At 38.6% G+C, this 16,713-nt stretch overlaps 1 long non-coding RNA gene across 2 annotated transcripts in view; it reads left to right on the top strand.

The window, feature by feature from the left end:
- Positions 1 to 16,713, top strand: part of LOC121946053 (uncharacterized) — a 205,719-nt gene that overhangs the window by 176,309 nt on the left and 12,697 nt on the right. For both annotated transcript variants that reach the window (XR_015777882.1, XR_006105988.2), the window contains exon 4: positions 3,853 to 3,915. This is a non-coding gene — a long non-coding RNA (uncharacterized LOC121946053). The remainder of the gene's footprint in view (positions 1 to 3,852; positions 3,916 to 16,713) is intronic.

The following is a 16,713-nucleotide window of genomic DNA, read 5'->3' as shown; positions in this document are numbered from 1 at the left end:
ACACTGCCACCCTGTCCCTGCATTGCCCTATCCAGGAATAACAATACATAATTCATGTCCCGAAGTCTCGTCTGCAGACAAAAGTCAGCGTTTGCATTTATTATTTATTGAAAACAGCTCACATGATGAATCCTTTAACAAACAGAGCTTCCAGTAAGCACTGTACCTATTTCTTCTTCTCTTGCTGTTTGTGTTTTGGCATAGATTTAAGTGGGCTCATTAGCAGAGATGAGGATGTAAGGAGAGGAATGGCAGGGGAGAGAAAGAGAAAGGGGGAGTGAGAGGAAAAATGAGGCCAAAGGATAAAGGAATCATTTTTGTAAAGGTATGAATTAATGAGAGGCTTGTGCATTGCAAGCTAATTAATTTAACAATGAAATGCTTTAGGGATTAAGTTATAACTTTTAGGACTCCATCTCATTTATAGAGTAAAAGTTTACTATTGCTACCCAATGGGTATTTGAAATGGCTTAACAGCATTGCAACCTGGAGGTAATGAATTTGTGTCATTGTATAATAATCTAATCTTTTCTTATGCTTGATGCCACGCTGCTACTGCACTCTGAACTGCCTAAAAAACCAGCAGAATTGGTTCAAGAAGTCACTTTCACACACACAGACACACATACACACACTGTCACAGTTACAATTGTTGTGCAGACAGTTTGGCTTGGGGATGGGAGGCAATTTATCGTAGAGTGAAAGAAGCATTTGCCATCCTATGCTAATGCAGTCATCACTTATTCCAGAATACTTGCATTCTTTTTTCGTCTTCAACTCCGCCCCTTCACCATCCATCAATCATGGAAGGCATGAGGTATTATCTTTGCAGAGCATTTTATATTCAGTCTCCCCTTAGATGGGCAGACCCACACTCATACACACACAGTCATTTTTGTTAAATCAAAAAAAAAAAAAAAAAAATTCAAATCTGGTCTAGCAAAGGTTGAATAATTGATGTGTTATGTTAAAAAAGGAATGAAATAATCATACCCTGTTGGATGTTGGAGGAACATCAAACCCGGCGTTGGAGCTTGGCAGACTGGGCTGAGCAGGGTAGGGGCCTTATGTATTTGGGACGGCTGCCCTGTGAAATAATAATGAAAAGCAATGAGTTGGAGGATTAGGAGATTTTTGTTCTGCACTGTACCTGACACTTTGTGCGTGCCCACCCGTGCTTTTAACAGCATGACCAGGGTACATCTATCCTGTATTAATACAGCAAGATTTTATGAAAAAATACTTTGGTTTGGTGGGCTTGGAAAACATTCCAACAGGCCTGCAAAAAAATGGAAAATGGCTGCAGATGAAAATGACACATGGTTCACAAGAGGTGCTGGTCTAATAGGGAGATGTTGATTCCACTCTGCAAGCAGTGCATCTCAAGGGTGCAGCGACAGTTTAGCAAGCAAGCGGAGCTTTAGTGGCAGCAAATTATAACATTTTAAAATCAAAAGTTAATTTCTTCTCTATGTGGTTAGTGTTGCTGACATAAATATGATGTTTGAAACAGATATTACCATAATAAAATGATCATAGTCCATTAAAATGAAAATAACATGAAGTGCATTTCTTTTACTTTACCAAAGAGCTAAATAACAACATTTTTGTGATTGTTACTATCTGCTGAAAAATAATCGTATCACCAAACCACTGCAGACTAATGCATACCATCAACATATTCTCATACAACGTCTCATATGATATCTTATGAATTGGATCCACAAATGATGTTACATACTTAACATAAAGTTATCTAGGTCAGGTTTCTTCAAGTTACATATGTTAGGTTTAGCCAGGTTAAGTGTGTAGGATAGGTTTTGGCAAGTAAAGTTACCAGTGGTGTAATTTCAAGAAGAGATAATACTTTGTTACAGTGCCTAAGTATTCTGGGGAGTATTTGTACTTGACTTGAGTTTTTATATTTCTGTCAACTTTCACTTTTACTCCACTACATTTCCTAAATAAAATGTATACTTTTGCTCCATTACATTTCCCTAAGCATTTTAGTTACTTAATACAAATAAGGGGAGGAAGGGACGAGGGAACAGATGGATGGACAAATGAAGGAATGGGAGGGAAGGAAAAACTTGATTTTGTCCTTCAAGTCCTTGAAGTTTTTAAAAAGACCTTGCTTTTCTAGAAGTGTAATGTAGGATCCATTTTTTCGATGATGTATGTTACGAAGAAGTAAACGTCATCATTCAATAAATTCTGACCACTTGCTTTTTTATTGCAAGCATTTACTTGTACTTTTACTTTTAATACTTGAGTACATTTTATATCGTAAAATCATGTTTGGTACTTAAGTATAGTAAATATCAGATACTTTATGACTTTTACTTAATATTTTAATAGGTGATTTTAATCTCTACTAAGGTCATTTTCTGGCAAGAAATCTGTAGTTTTATTCAAGTGGGGCTTTCAGGACCTTCATCCACCACTGAAATTCACGTAGGTCAGGTTGAGTCAAGTTAAGTTACATAGGTAAGGTTTAGGAAAAGAAACGTAACATCATACCTTAAAATGACTCTTGGTTTCACATAGGACACAAAAATCGGTCTCCTGAGGGAAAGTCCTGTTTTTCGGGACTCATCCACTTTGTAGCTTTTAACTACTTCCTTCTTTTCTCCCCTCAGCACATTGTTTACATGATCGCAGCTTTCCAAATTGTGTGGGTTTTACATAAATTACTGGCTCATGGTTACGTAGGTCATTTGCAAGTTGTGGTGCATAACTTTTCGTAGGTTTACATACAAGCAGTGCATTAGAACAGCCTTATACTATTCAGTTCTGAATGCACATATTTGACATAGAAAATGGTTTGTAATAAACTATCAACAATCAGCTATATGTGCACTAAGCTCATGGTGGTGATGAAATGGAATAATATCTGCTTATTTGCTACTGTGGACTAGTGGGCCTTGTTTTCATGGCTATAAAAGTCAGCTATGAATATATACATGCTATACATCTCTAAGACACACGCCCAAACACACACAGACACAAACAGACACAAACCACTATGCATCATTGCTCTGAATGAAGATAAACTGTTTTATGTTTAGGACCACCTCTTAAGATTGTCCCCATTTGGGATGCAACAACAGCGCATGATGAATACATTCATTCCAAGCTCCAGTGAGAGCTGTGCAGCCGTGCGTCTCTGACCGATACCTTTTCATGAGTGTATGAAGGCTGTACTGTATAGATTTTTCCCCATACTGCAGCAGAGGGATATAAATGTTTATTATTATTACTGTTTCAGTTTCCCATTCGCCATCTGCGTTTCTTACCCCACCAATTCTAATTTGCGTTTAATGAATGATCTCAGGGAATGAGATGCGTTTGGGGTCAAAAGGTGCATTTACTCTTTTTTTCCCACTGCAGGGGTTGGAATTAGGATTTTATAGATAGTTAGACATACTGTGCATACTAATAATAAAGGACACAGTGTGACCAACATGATTGAGCGAGTGTGAGAAGAGGGGTGATTGACAGTAAAGTGAATATAAAAATGGCTGATTTGGTGTCTGAGTAGAGAAGCCTTTTGAGGTCGATGGTTCCAAATAAGCCTTTTGAATGAGTGTATGACCACACAAGAAACAAAGTGAAAAAAATGTGAAAAAAGTTGTATGAAATATGATCCGCATGCAGTGAGGTTTACTAAACTCACAGCACACGTGTAAACCTCTGGATGGACGGGTTTGGATTAAAATACTCGCAAATGGCCCCTGCTTTGCTTTATTCTTTAAAACTCTCCCTTCCAACCTGTTTCTAAGCCATCTGACATGAAATAGTGTGCGACTCAGGGGGGCTTATTTTATTAATTCACTGTTTCCTCTGTTACAGGCCCCCTTCTACGTCGTCCACATTGCGAGGAGACCACCTCACAGGGATTTTCCCCTTCACCAGGTAACCACAAAGGAAGAAAAGAAGCACATTATCCACATGTACAACATACCCCCCCCAACACACACACACATACACACACATACAGACTTTCTGCGCTCTACAATGCTGACCACCAGCACAGTGAGAAACACACACACATGCACGCACACACACACAACATATTATCTTTATGAGGTGTTATACACCAGTGACCACCAACACAGGGTCTCAGTGTTCTCTAATCCACACTCAGGCTGAATAGGCCGCTCCATGCAATGGAGGGATTACACTGTTGGATTAATGGGACTTCTAATTTAAGTCATTGTGAGTGCCCCTGATAATAAGAATAGGTGCAGGATAGAATACCACTGGCTCTATATGATATTGTTAAATGTGTTGCAGCTGTACATTTCATCACCTGCATTTACTACAATAACACACTCAGAAACTCTGTAATGTGTGTGTGTGTGTCTCTGTGTGTGTGTGTGTGTGTGTGTGTGTGTGTGTGTGTGTGTGTGTGTGTGTGAGAGAGAGAGAGAGAGAGAGAGAGAGAGACTGAAATGAGCCTTGGGAAGCTTTAGAAAACATCAAATTTACTACTTTCTCAATTAAAACTACTGCTGCTATTAGCACAGTCACTACTGCATCATTGGGTGATATTACTATCATTACATTTACAACTTATACTACTAGTACTACATTTTTAAATGTGATGTCATGTTAAGTCACCACTCAACTGTACTTGTACTTGCCAGCTAGTAAACTGTACTGCACTGAGGCTGCGGTCAGTGTTATGAGCTGCACTGAAACACAAAATGAAAAAAATTAAGTTGAGAGAAAGTTGCCCTTTTACCCGCCAAAGTAAAACTGGATTGCATTGACCAAGTTTATGAATATGCTTTGGTGCCTCTTTTAAGTAAACATGTATTTTTAATTGATTGAAGTAAAATAAAAAGATGAAAGAAGGCAAGAGGCACCAACTAGAAACTTCTATAGACATTACAACTCATGAATATTTACAATTCGAGTAAACTCTACTCTGCCCCTCAAGTTCTTGCTAATTTATCTCTTTATTCTCTGCCTCTTTTCTTTACTCTATGACTTAAAGGTCCAGTGTGTAGGATATATCAAGATGGATGACACGTTTTTATTCTTCTCACAGTACAAAAAATCATAATGAAATTGACTGGATATGGTTGTTGCCATCTTGCATTGGTTACATTATTTGCACGTCACGTCACGTCACGTCACGTCACGTCACGTCACGTCACGTCACGTCACGTCACGTCACGTCACGTCACGTCACGTCACGTCACGTCACGTCACGTCACGTCACGTCACGTCACGTCACGTCACGTCACGTCACGTCACGTCACGTCACGTCACGTCATCTTTATATACAGTCTAAGGTTTACATCTACATATGGAGTGGGTCCTCCACGCCAAGATTGAGATAGACAGGAAGAGAGGAGGTAACAGTCAGGCAGAGAAGAAGAGAGAGATTGGCCCAAAGAAGTTTTGCAGCAAAGTGAAGAAAGCTTGATGAATGGATGGATGAGTGCATGCAGGAAGGGAATGGAAAAGAGAGCTGTTTACCATTCCTGAAGGCAACAATAGAACCATGGATTTAAGCTTAACCATGGGTAAACAAAGGCAGGCTTACAGAGCAGCATTGTATTTTTCTTTAAGTCATTCTCCTCTCTCTTCTTCTCTTTGTGCATTCTACCAGAAACCTGACAGCTGTTCTGATTACAGAAGAATTGTATGTTAATGAAATCAAGTTGGATTCATTATATTTTTGCACAAGGTCAGTGTGGTGCATTATGATTTCATCTCCCTGGGAAAAGTGAATATAACAACCAAACCCTAAAATCTCAGTGGTTGTTGATCCATTTTACTTATTAAAACCACACTGTTGAACTTGCCCTCCAAAACAGGCTTCTGTGAAACTGCTGGCTGGAATTTTAATCAATCCCTCTCCTTAAAATTTAAATTAAAAAAAGTAAACAGATTTTCCAAATAGCAGAGAGGATGCTGAGCATCGATCACCTTATCGCTTTATATGCAAGGGTTGGGGAATTATTTGAATTCCATCATTGACATAAATAAGAAGACCTGCATCATTCAGCTTTTGGCTCTACTCTGAACCAATTTTAACCAAATAGAGAATTCCTGCTGAATTCCTCATGCAAGCTTACATGAGTTCTCTGGATGCCAACCAAATGTATCAAAAACTTGCATAGGTATACCTTTGGGACTGTGAGAATGTTTCTTTGCCTTATCTTTACTTTTCCAAAGTCTTATTGAGAATAAAATCAGAATGCTTGTATGACATCTTTCATATAATTCTATCCCACCTACTCTATGAAAATTTACTTCCTGGGGAAGTTTGATACTAAACAAGGCAACTGCACACTTGTGAACCTCTACCAGTGTAATTATTGTGCAACACAAACAAACATAAGAAATTAAAACTGAGGTTAAAAAAAAAAAAAAATGAGGGAAATATAACAGTTGTCGGCTTTTAAATGCTTTTTTCCCCTTTTCTTGACACCCCACTGACTTGTAAGGCCTCCATTAAATATTTAATCTTTGTTTTATTTTTGTGTATTGTGCCTGTTGCCTTGTTGACAGCTACCAGCCTCGACTAAAGCTATGACTATCATCCCATTGAAAGAGCTATTTACAGTATTTTACTCTGGCCTTTTTGAATAAGCTGTTTGCATCATGCTATGCTGATATTATTATCATATAAGATATTGCGACACACATTTCTGAGGCAGTGAGAAGTATCACATATAACATAGCTAGACAAGGGAAAAATGCATTTACACTGGAACAATAAAGATTAAATTTAGCTTTGATTTACACTGCATGTGAATCAAAACTTACATTAATATTTTGATATTTTTGTATACTGTGTGGTCTTCACATATTCAAGTAGGCACATCCTGATTGGCTGGCTACGTTTATGCAGATTTCACTGGGCAAATGTGTGCTTGAGATTGGAGTGGAGTATTACCAATGGAGTGCCCCAGGCTTTCCTGTAGGCCGATGCAGAAGTTAGCCTTACCCTGGTTCCCTCATCAAAAAGCCTATTGGATTTTACCACTGGATTTCGGACCATCGCAGAAAATAAGCTCTGTGGCAAGCTTCTCTCTGTTCAAGAGAAGTATTTACTGACATACATTTTATGTCTTTGAGCAAACCCCAGAAATTTCTTCAGCTTGTGTTAGTCACAGAGCCTATTTCAGGCATCTAACCAAAAACCTATTAAAAAAAAAACATTGACTTTGAGACGAGGGACCTGGGAATACTTAAATGCTATCTTATTTCCAGGAGTCATTCCTGCAGCATAGAGGCCAGTAGAGGGTTCTGACTGTGCTAATAGAACTAGGGTTACTATATTTTAATCTTATGTATGGTATAGCATAACTCTTAATCACATTGCTCTGCATTCTTTACTTGAGAAGAATACAGTGGATGAGCTCAGTTAAGGTTTAACTTTGAAAGAAAGCAGAATAGACAAATTTATAAGCAAAATGACCAATAAATAAAAAAAAGATAGAAAATGTCCCAGCTTGACATCTTTTTAGTCATCCTCTTGTACAAATGATAAACCTGGACATTTTCAGTCAGCAACAATGTCTTTGCTTGAGTGATAACTATTAATAGTTTTAAAAAAACAACAAAACACATAACTGCTGAAACAAAACAAAACTGCTAGAAAATGTAATGTTCTTCCAGACTTGAATAGCTCTTTTTCCATATAGAGGTGTACATTTAAATATAGCTGCTAAAATAGTAACGTTTAAGCACAAAATTGGGATGTGCTTCGAAAAACGGCAAATTGGGACATCCTCGTTGATATGGAGATGCTTTTGGCAGGGGGAAATGGCATGCCTCATATATTATGCTAAAAAAATACACGTTTGGAAGAAAAGTCAGATGCTGTAAGCAGGAAATTGGGGCTAAATTGGCACATCCACTCGGCTTTACATTAATTGTGCTCGTGCTATTGTCTGGACGTTGCGGGGTGACAGACAGATGGGTGAGGGCTGACACATGTTTTTGGAGTTTAAAATTCAAATGCTCCTCATGTGTGAATACAGACACCTGGGGTAATCAACTGGCTGCGTGTGTGTGCAGTGTTAGTGGCGTGCAATGCTGTATTTACCCATAAGCCTCTCTGTCCCTGCCTGTCTTGCTGTCAGGGTGTCTCCCTTGCTCTCTGGTGTCAGGTACACTGTCATGTTTGTTGACTGATTAAGAATCATCCTGCTGGGAGAAATAAACATACTGTAGCTACATTTTTCTAAAAAGAAAAGAGGTTTAAATTATGGAGGCGAGGTATTTATTTCTGTTTGAGCTTCTGGTACGGCTGATCTGAGTGCTATTAAAAATTCATTCACTGGTAATACCCTCCCACTCGTCCTTCTCCATCTCCCTTCCCCTGTCTCCCCTCTGTAGCGCGCTCATTTTCTCAATGGTATCTCTGTCTCTTTGTGTCAGTTCACTTCATTTTATTGGCATGGGGTGTGATTCACTGTCTCTATCTCTCTTTGTTCAGTTTTTCCTCTCTTTTCATTCTGTGTCTCGATCCCTCTCTCGCCTCTCTCTTCAAAAAATCTGGCATGGAATCGAGACAGGAGAGCGCCTGCTGTTTTTCTGACACACTCTTCCTTCCTTAAATCAAAACCAACTGAGGCGAAATCAGGTTATTACCTTAGCTGTGTTTCTTCTCGCCCCCTCTCACTCATTGTTCCATCTTTTTTTGCTCGAGGTCTATGAAATTCTACACTTTGAGAAAAAACCAAGGGCGGGCAGGCGGTCAGAGGAACGGGTGCGAGTTGGATTCGAAAGGGGATTGCTGCATAAATAAAGCAGAAAAAATAAATTCTTGAATTGTAAGATGGACATCCGACAGTCTCCCTTCAAACATACACACACACACGCAGTCCCATCATGTGGGGTGGTGCTGACTGCCCGGCCTGGTTTGTTGTGTTTAGATATTTGTGATTTTTTTTCGCAGCCTTTCATCTTGGAAAAATAAGCATAGACCAAAACGTTTGTCCGTGTGTGATCTTAGGGAGACAGAGATACAGTCTGCAAATGAACTCATAGGGTAGAGACATGGATAGAGGGAATAGACAGAGAAGTGGACCGGCAGGGAATGAGAGAGGATAAGACGAGACATGCTAGATAAACAAACTCAAATAACTTCAAATGACTTGTCTAAGAGAGAAAAAGAGCAAGAGCGATGGGGAGGAAGACAGGGATGATGAAAGAGGTAGCGATGAAATAGCACCTAACTTTCTGCAAAGGTGAGAGCTGGATGGAAAGATGGGAGGAAAGAGGAAGATTTTTATAGATAGCACACTTCAAAAAGTCTGCTCTGGAGTGATAGATGGATGGATGGAAAAGGATGAAAGAAGTTATAATAAATAGGACAGGCTGAAGAGTTGAAGGAGAGTAGTCCAAAAAAGCAAGGACGGTCAGTAAACAGCATGGCTGAGAGTCAAGCAGGCATAAACAACTGCTACTAAAGACGGATGGAAAAAGATGGCCGAATGGCTGTATCAGTGATGGACGATCAGCGATGATGACGGATGAATGAATGGTTGGAGGAGAAGAGGGGGCGGGAGAGTTGTAAACAAGTCTGAATAACCTCATAACAGGCAAATCCACAGGAGGAAGGATGGATGGTAGGATGTTGTGCAGAAGATAAAGGAATGTCAGAATAAAGTAACCTTGAAGAGGGATAGAAAGATAGAGGGGAAGTGAAAGACTGACAGAGAAATAAGCTGAAAACCCTCAGAAACTTCAGGTTATGGAAATCAAAAAAGTGAAAGACACTACAGAGGCAGAACAGAAGTAATGAAGAAATTGAGAGGTTTCTGTATGAGAATGGCTGTATAAAAGTAAGTGTAGAAATAATTTGGAGCTGTGGGATGTCAGTGTGTTTACACTGTGTCTTTTTGTGTCCCTACCAGGCCCATGTGACCGGGGTCAGACTGACACTTTTGTGCATGCTCGCCCTGCCAGCGATAGCTCCATGACATTATCACAAGACTAGCAGTTATACAGCAGACTTAATGAACACACTTGACCACTTGTAAACAGGACAGCCAAGAAAAAAAAACAGGCCAGCGCAAATGTGAGATTTAAGTTGCTTCATTTAAAACCAGAGCTTAGCAGACAAATCATCTTTGCAAAAACAGATCACTTTTGAACTGAAATGTGACTATGATTGATTCAGCTGAAAAAGTATTTGGAGCCCAGCCTTGCATGCTATAAGGAGGTTCCTTTCCAGTCCAATTCACCTGATGTCTCTTTGAACTGGAGGAAACTGGGACACCTGGTTAAAAGCTATACAAACATATGGAAAAAAAGCAAGTTCCAAAAGAAAGCCCCATTGACCCTGGTCAGGATCAAACACGTGGCAGTTTTGCTTTAAAGGGACAGTGCTAAAACATTCTTACTCCTAACTTACTTACTCCTACTGATGCTGTAGTCTCACTGGGTAAGGTATATTACAAGGGTTGTACTAGGGTTGCAATGGTATGAGATTTGCACGGTCCAATAACCATCTCAGAAAGTATAACTTTTTCACAGTATCACAGATTATTAATATTATTATCAGTCAGAATGACCCTTAAAGGGATGAAAACAGAGTTATTTTTCAGCAAATGTTTTATCATTATAATTAAGACTTTAAACCTTTTTTTAACAGGAGCTTGTGTGAAAAGTCTTCCTTTCCCAAAATAACTGAAGTAAAGTTGAGATTCTCCATCCAGTTGCTCTTTTTTTAAAATATTGTAAATAAGCAAATGTACGCAGTATGATAATTGTCACGTGTCATATCACAGTATACTTTAAAACCAATATATCATGCCCCACCCCACGCATCAGTTTTGTACAGACAGGGACAGCATGTCAGTTTATGCTTGTGACAAATACCGCGTCCTTTCAAAATAAACTTCCATTTTTACAGAAAAAGTACAGTTTCTGCTCGGTAAATGTGTACAGTCTCTTTTCAAAATAAACTCACAATGTAGGTTAAAAAAAAACAAAACAACCCTTCATCTTAAAGTTTGTTTTCTTAGATTTAGGCAACAAAGAACGTGCTTACATTTTGAAAAAAAAAAAAAAAATCATGGTTTGGGCTATAATAAGTGTGTTTGTTTCTCACGTAATGTAACAGCACGTGACATACAGTATATAATGTGACTAACATCACTACCGTAGTATGCTACACATACTAGCACACTACACTGTTATTAAAATATCTGCTGACTTTATTTGGTTTCACACAGGACAGAAATAACGGCCTCTTTTTTGTTATTGAAAAGTCACTCAAAACCGCTTCTAAAATCCTTCTTTACTAAACTGCAGCATGTGCATACTGTGTCATGTGGTTACCACGTATGTATTCAGTCATTTAGACTTAAACACAGATTCCACACTGTTTTGCTTTGCTGATGTTACAGAAAAGCTCCCACCTTGAAACAAGTTCATTGAACTGTATTTATAAAACTGTTTAAGTATATTTGTTTTACATATGTGATTTAAAACCTGGACAAGTCTTGGATTAATGAATGAAATGAATTCATGCCTTTTCCAAGTGACCTCCTCTCCCCAGTGGCGGGGGACTAAACAAGGCTCCGCTGTATTCATTCCTCTCTCACCTGTGCAAATTACTGTGTGCAAACAGACTGGATCACACTAGCTTCATGTGGTTAGCCACTTCCCTAGCTGGGACAGAGTCTACTCAGGAGAAATAAGCCATTTCCTCTTCACTCGGGGAAAGATATGCTCAACTGTAACCTACTGTAATACTTTCCAGGTGGTGGGTGGATTTTTATCTTTTTATTTAGGATGTACAGTGCTCAACAGGAAACATGTCCAGTAATTTAGAGTCTCTTAAACTCTTGTTTTCACTTGTTTAATCCCTTTAAAACATGCAAACTGCAATTATCATGATCAAATCTTACATCTCTTTAATAAAAACATTAAGGTATCCTTACCAGCTGCAGTTTTTAAAAAAAATAATCCCAGATGTGACAAGATGACCCAGAGTATGTGGTATGAAATTTATGCACATAACTTAATTAGGTAATCCTGTAATAATATAGCATATTTAGTCATGCTGTTATAGATATTCTACACTTATCTTAAAATAATATTCACTCAAGAATTTGCATTTTCTTTGGCTTCTGTTCCAAGGACCCTGAGTTAGCTCCATGTCTTACAAATATATATGTCTGACTGCAAAGCTGAACAGAAATACAAGGTTGGTAATGAAGAAGATTTTTATATAAAAAAGGATCTGTTGGTAGAAGTATTGTGTCAGTCCTCAGCACTTATTTTAGCACTTTAGATAAAGTGCTTGAAAGAAGTGCCCTCACCCAGCATCTTCCTCAGATCATCAGGATCTAAAAATAAATCTGTCGCCTCACTTTGGTTGTAAACACATCACAGAGTCTGCTCTGGCTGAAGTTACAAAAAATCCTCTTTCAGCGGCAGATTATAATATATAATAACTAAATATGTATGTAAATATGTAAATACCTCTGCTGCTTGTTTATCAGGCTGATCAACTTGGAGATCATTGTGAGAACAGACACCAACCTTAAATTGCTTTCTATCACAACTCTGGAAAATTACATATAGTTCGCTGTCAGTGTCACATAACTTGATGTATTTTTAATGACTGATATTACAAACTCTGGTAAAATTCTGAATGCTACTGATGCTATCTAATCTCCACAACAGCTTATTTTGGAGGCTGACTCTGTCTGATGTTTAGTTATGTGCATGTTGCACACGGTAAATATTCTATCAGGCAAGTTTAAAAATACACAGATACGGAGGTTTAAAAATATATGCTCAAGTTTTTTTTGGACAATACTGCACTAAGTATTGCATTAATTATACAGAAATAATAAAATATTTACCACACTTTTTTAAATATTAAAAGCAGTAGCAATGTTTAAAGTGTATGAGTTAGTAAGAGCATGAATACACAATGAGCTTAAGATACAAGAATATATGATGTGATATGTGTGAGTGCTTTGGATGGATCATTAATAAATCCTATAAACTTTTTTAGCTGGTAAACAGAAGAGGCCTCGCAAGGTCATCTCAAACACGGCTCTAATTTTTAACCTTGAACTCGTGTGTGTGTGTGTGTGTGTGTGTGTGTGTGTATAAATGGTGTATGTGTGATATCGAAGCATTCAAGCCAGAGTGGAGGCATGTCCTGGCTAATCCAAAGGCCAAAACACACAGGCGGTTAAGTTTCCATGACCTCAACTCCATGCTGCTGCACACACATACTTTACACACACATACACACACTTGCGCACACACACAATATTGTTTCTTCTTGCTTCTACTCTCTTTTCTTTTTCCTTCCTCCCCTCCTGCTGTCTTTCATTTCTTCCCCTCGCTGCTACCTCCTCTCACAGAATTGCAACATTTTGTCAATTACCATTTAGTTCATTGTTAACCCACAGAGGAAAAGCAAAGTGAGTTCTGTATTACCGCAGGAGTTCTGTCATCTTAAGAACAATTACACCAATTAGCTCACATTTAAATGGTTTCCAGAGAGTAGCAACTAGGCTATAATAACAGTCCAATGAAGTGACAACCAACCAATTAATCTCACTTTAATTGCTCAGTAGGTACAGTCAATCAGTCATAATCTCCCTCTGACTCGTGTCTTTTCTTTCTTGCTTTCAGCACACATTCCACCACTCAGTGGCCTGACTCACCACCTGTCAATCAAATCTAAACTCGCCCTTCCGCCCCTCTAGAGATGGAGGTGCATTCCAGTGTGTTGACATCACAGGCCATGCTGCGAGTCAGCACATTTGACTTCTCACATAACACTGAGAAAATACTGTGTTGACAAGACCAATCACTTTAGAGGGAGAGAGAGGAAACTATACGCAGCAAGAAAAGTAGAAACAGAGACATGAAAGAATGAGACAGAAACTTGTTTATTTTTCAGGCAACAGGATTGAATTTTACTTTAAGACCAACAGCGACCCATAATCGAAAACTGACTCTGTTGCCTCATTTTAAAGCTGAATGCACGCTTGCAGCTTAAATCAATTAACACAAAAACAAACATTAGCTTGCTGCCACAGTCTGTGTGCAGCAGACTGATGATAGATTGCTGGATCACTGTGCCACATCTTAGAGTCCATCTTTGATCTAATAGTTTCACAAGCTCAAATGTTATTATATGTGTCGTGGGAGATTTACATTATGGGCAGCTTTCTGCTTCTGGCAATGAAATCTTGCACATGTGTATTGAGAGACACATGCTATGCTATAAAGTGCAGGGCTGTACAGTCAGGCAACGATTAAGCAGTTTGCCACAAAAGGTCTATCCAGCGCTAATCCAAAAAAAAAAACAGTACATTTGCAACTTGTATCAGCAGCCATGAAACCCCACAGTCATTTTTATGTGGAATATTTTCCACAGTTTATATATACAACCTTCTACTGTGATTTTTGTGACCTTTGTGAGGACCAGTGTGTAGGAATTAAGGGATACATTAGCAGAAATAGAGTATAAACTAATAAGCATGTTTTCTATAATAAGAACATTGTGTTCTTGTAACTTTAGATTGACCCCAAAACAGACAAACCTGGATCTGGATTGAGCCATTCCATGTTTTTCGCGTCGGTAACTGTAGTTAGCAGCCCCTCTATGACGAGCCCAACAGCATTAGAAAAACACTGCTTTATTCAGTGTTTTTACAGGGTCTGTTTGTTTGGAAAGGAGGAGACCTCTGTGAATAATTTCGCTCCCGGATCCCGGATCTCTCTTCGGATCTTGAGTTATTGGAGAAAAAAAATAACACCTAACCTGTCTGCAGTGAGCGGAAAAGCATCGGAGAAACACTGATTTGTGAAATGAAAGTGCCTTTTTCAGTGTTTTCACCAGTTTTAATCACATACTCAATTTGCTTTGGAGAAGATAAGACCTCTGTGAATAATTTAGCACCTGGTAAAAACCTCCTGAACATTATACCCTGAGTCAATTATTACCAGAAGTTCATGTTTGGCACAAAGGAGAAATTTCAGTTGGGTGCAATCTGCAATACTCACCGCTAGATGCCAGTAAATTTTACACATTGCTCCTTTAAGCCTCTTTTGTCATAGTTGATGTAGCTAACAATAGTTAAAAATCCAACAAATGAAGATCGTTTTCAGTGACAGAGAGTAGCTGATGAGGAAATAACTGACAAAGAAATATGTGAGCCTGGGTTGTATCTTACAGCAGGAGAAGCTTCTCAGCACCAAGAGAAGTTTTTTTTTTTTTTTTTTTGTGCAGATATAACACAGATACTGTTTCCCCGCAAGTAATGTTGGAGAAAAAGTCATCTTCTTTGAGGTCTGGAAAGCAAAACTGTAAAGTGCATCCAATAAAATGTATTCTGAATGTCTGGCTTTCCTTTTGCCAGAGCACATTTTATCACTTAACACATTTAAAACTATCTAATTGTGTGACTGTGTGTGTGTGTTACTGTTTCAGTCTTCTTACTACCAGTACATTTATTGGCAAGTGTTGTTCTTTAGTAATACCATTAGAGATCACCACTTTTTTTGTTTCAAATTCCCATCACTGACTGATGTCTCATTCACAGGCACGCCAGTCCATAACATACAATTAAAACAGCATATATCATTGCTGACAGCTTGACGTTAGCCTTTCTTAACATTCTTAACATCAGCCACCGGAACAGGTTAGTGTGCATATGGTTCTCTCTTTGTGTCATTTACAGTAAGAGCACACACTTACTTGAGCAAAAATGTGATCTGAACAAAGAACAAAGTAACAGGACTGCCAATTTGGCATTGTGGTATGCACATGATGTACTGCATGTTGCCATATAATTATATATCATGTTTTCAGCACATTTGTAGACTTCAAAGCATTGCTCACCACATACATCTGTTAGCTCTCAATCTTCAATTGTTACAGTGATTCCGATAAATGTTGTTATTTAGTCATTATTAGACAATATGCTTTGAATGGGGCATGCTGTTTGAAGTGGTCTCACAAACACCACAGCATTTTGGTCTACAAGCAGGAAAAGCAATAAAATTAACCAAAATAGAGATTGCTGCACACGAACTGCGACATATTTTATCGCTAACATTGGTATCCTTTGACCTTTCTGAAGACATGCTTACAGATCATTCTGTGTCAAATGGCAAATGGAGTTGCACTTTGTAGTCTTCCAACCACCCAAAGCACTTCACAAAACGGTCATATTCACCCATTTACATACCCATTCCCACAATTCTGGCTAAGGCTACCATGCAACATGCCACCTGCAACTCAGTAACATTTACATGCACATAAATACCAATGGCACAGCCATTGGGAGAAATTTGGGGTTTGGTATCTTGCCCAATGATATGTGGACATGAGCACTGGAGGAGCCGATGATCGAATGGCTGGTCTTCCAATTAGTGAACGCTTTACCTCCTGAACCGTAGCTGCCAAAATCAGATTAAGGTTTTTCTTTACAGCTTTACATTTTAGATTTGTTCAAACCATGTATATGCTATTTGAGACTAAATTCTGTTAAATATTTTGCAAAAGTTTGAGAATTACATAGGGTTTTTTTGTTGGGTTTTTTTTGCCTCTGGTTATTTAGTAATTTTTACATGTTTAACAGGTACAAATGATCTACAGGCACAAGCAGATGGCACATTTTTCATTAATGGCCCTTGAAAATGGGGGAAAAAAAGTAAGGTGTCATTTTAGGGCCCCAGGCAGCCCCCCCAAAGTAT

The sequence above is a fragment of the Plectropomus leopardus genome, chromosome 11 (assembly GCF_026936395.1).
Source record: "Plectropomus leopardus strain MGB_pleo_1.0 chromosome 11, ASM2693639v1, whole genome shotgun sequence".
Taxonomy (NCBI): domain Eukaryota; kingdom Metazoa; phylum Chordata; class Actinopteri; order Perciformes; family Serranidae; genus Plectropomus; species Plectropomus leopardus.
Note: the sequence above shows the minus strand (reverse complement) of the source record. Positions and strands in the feature narration are given on the sequence as shown.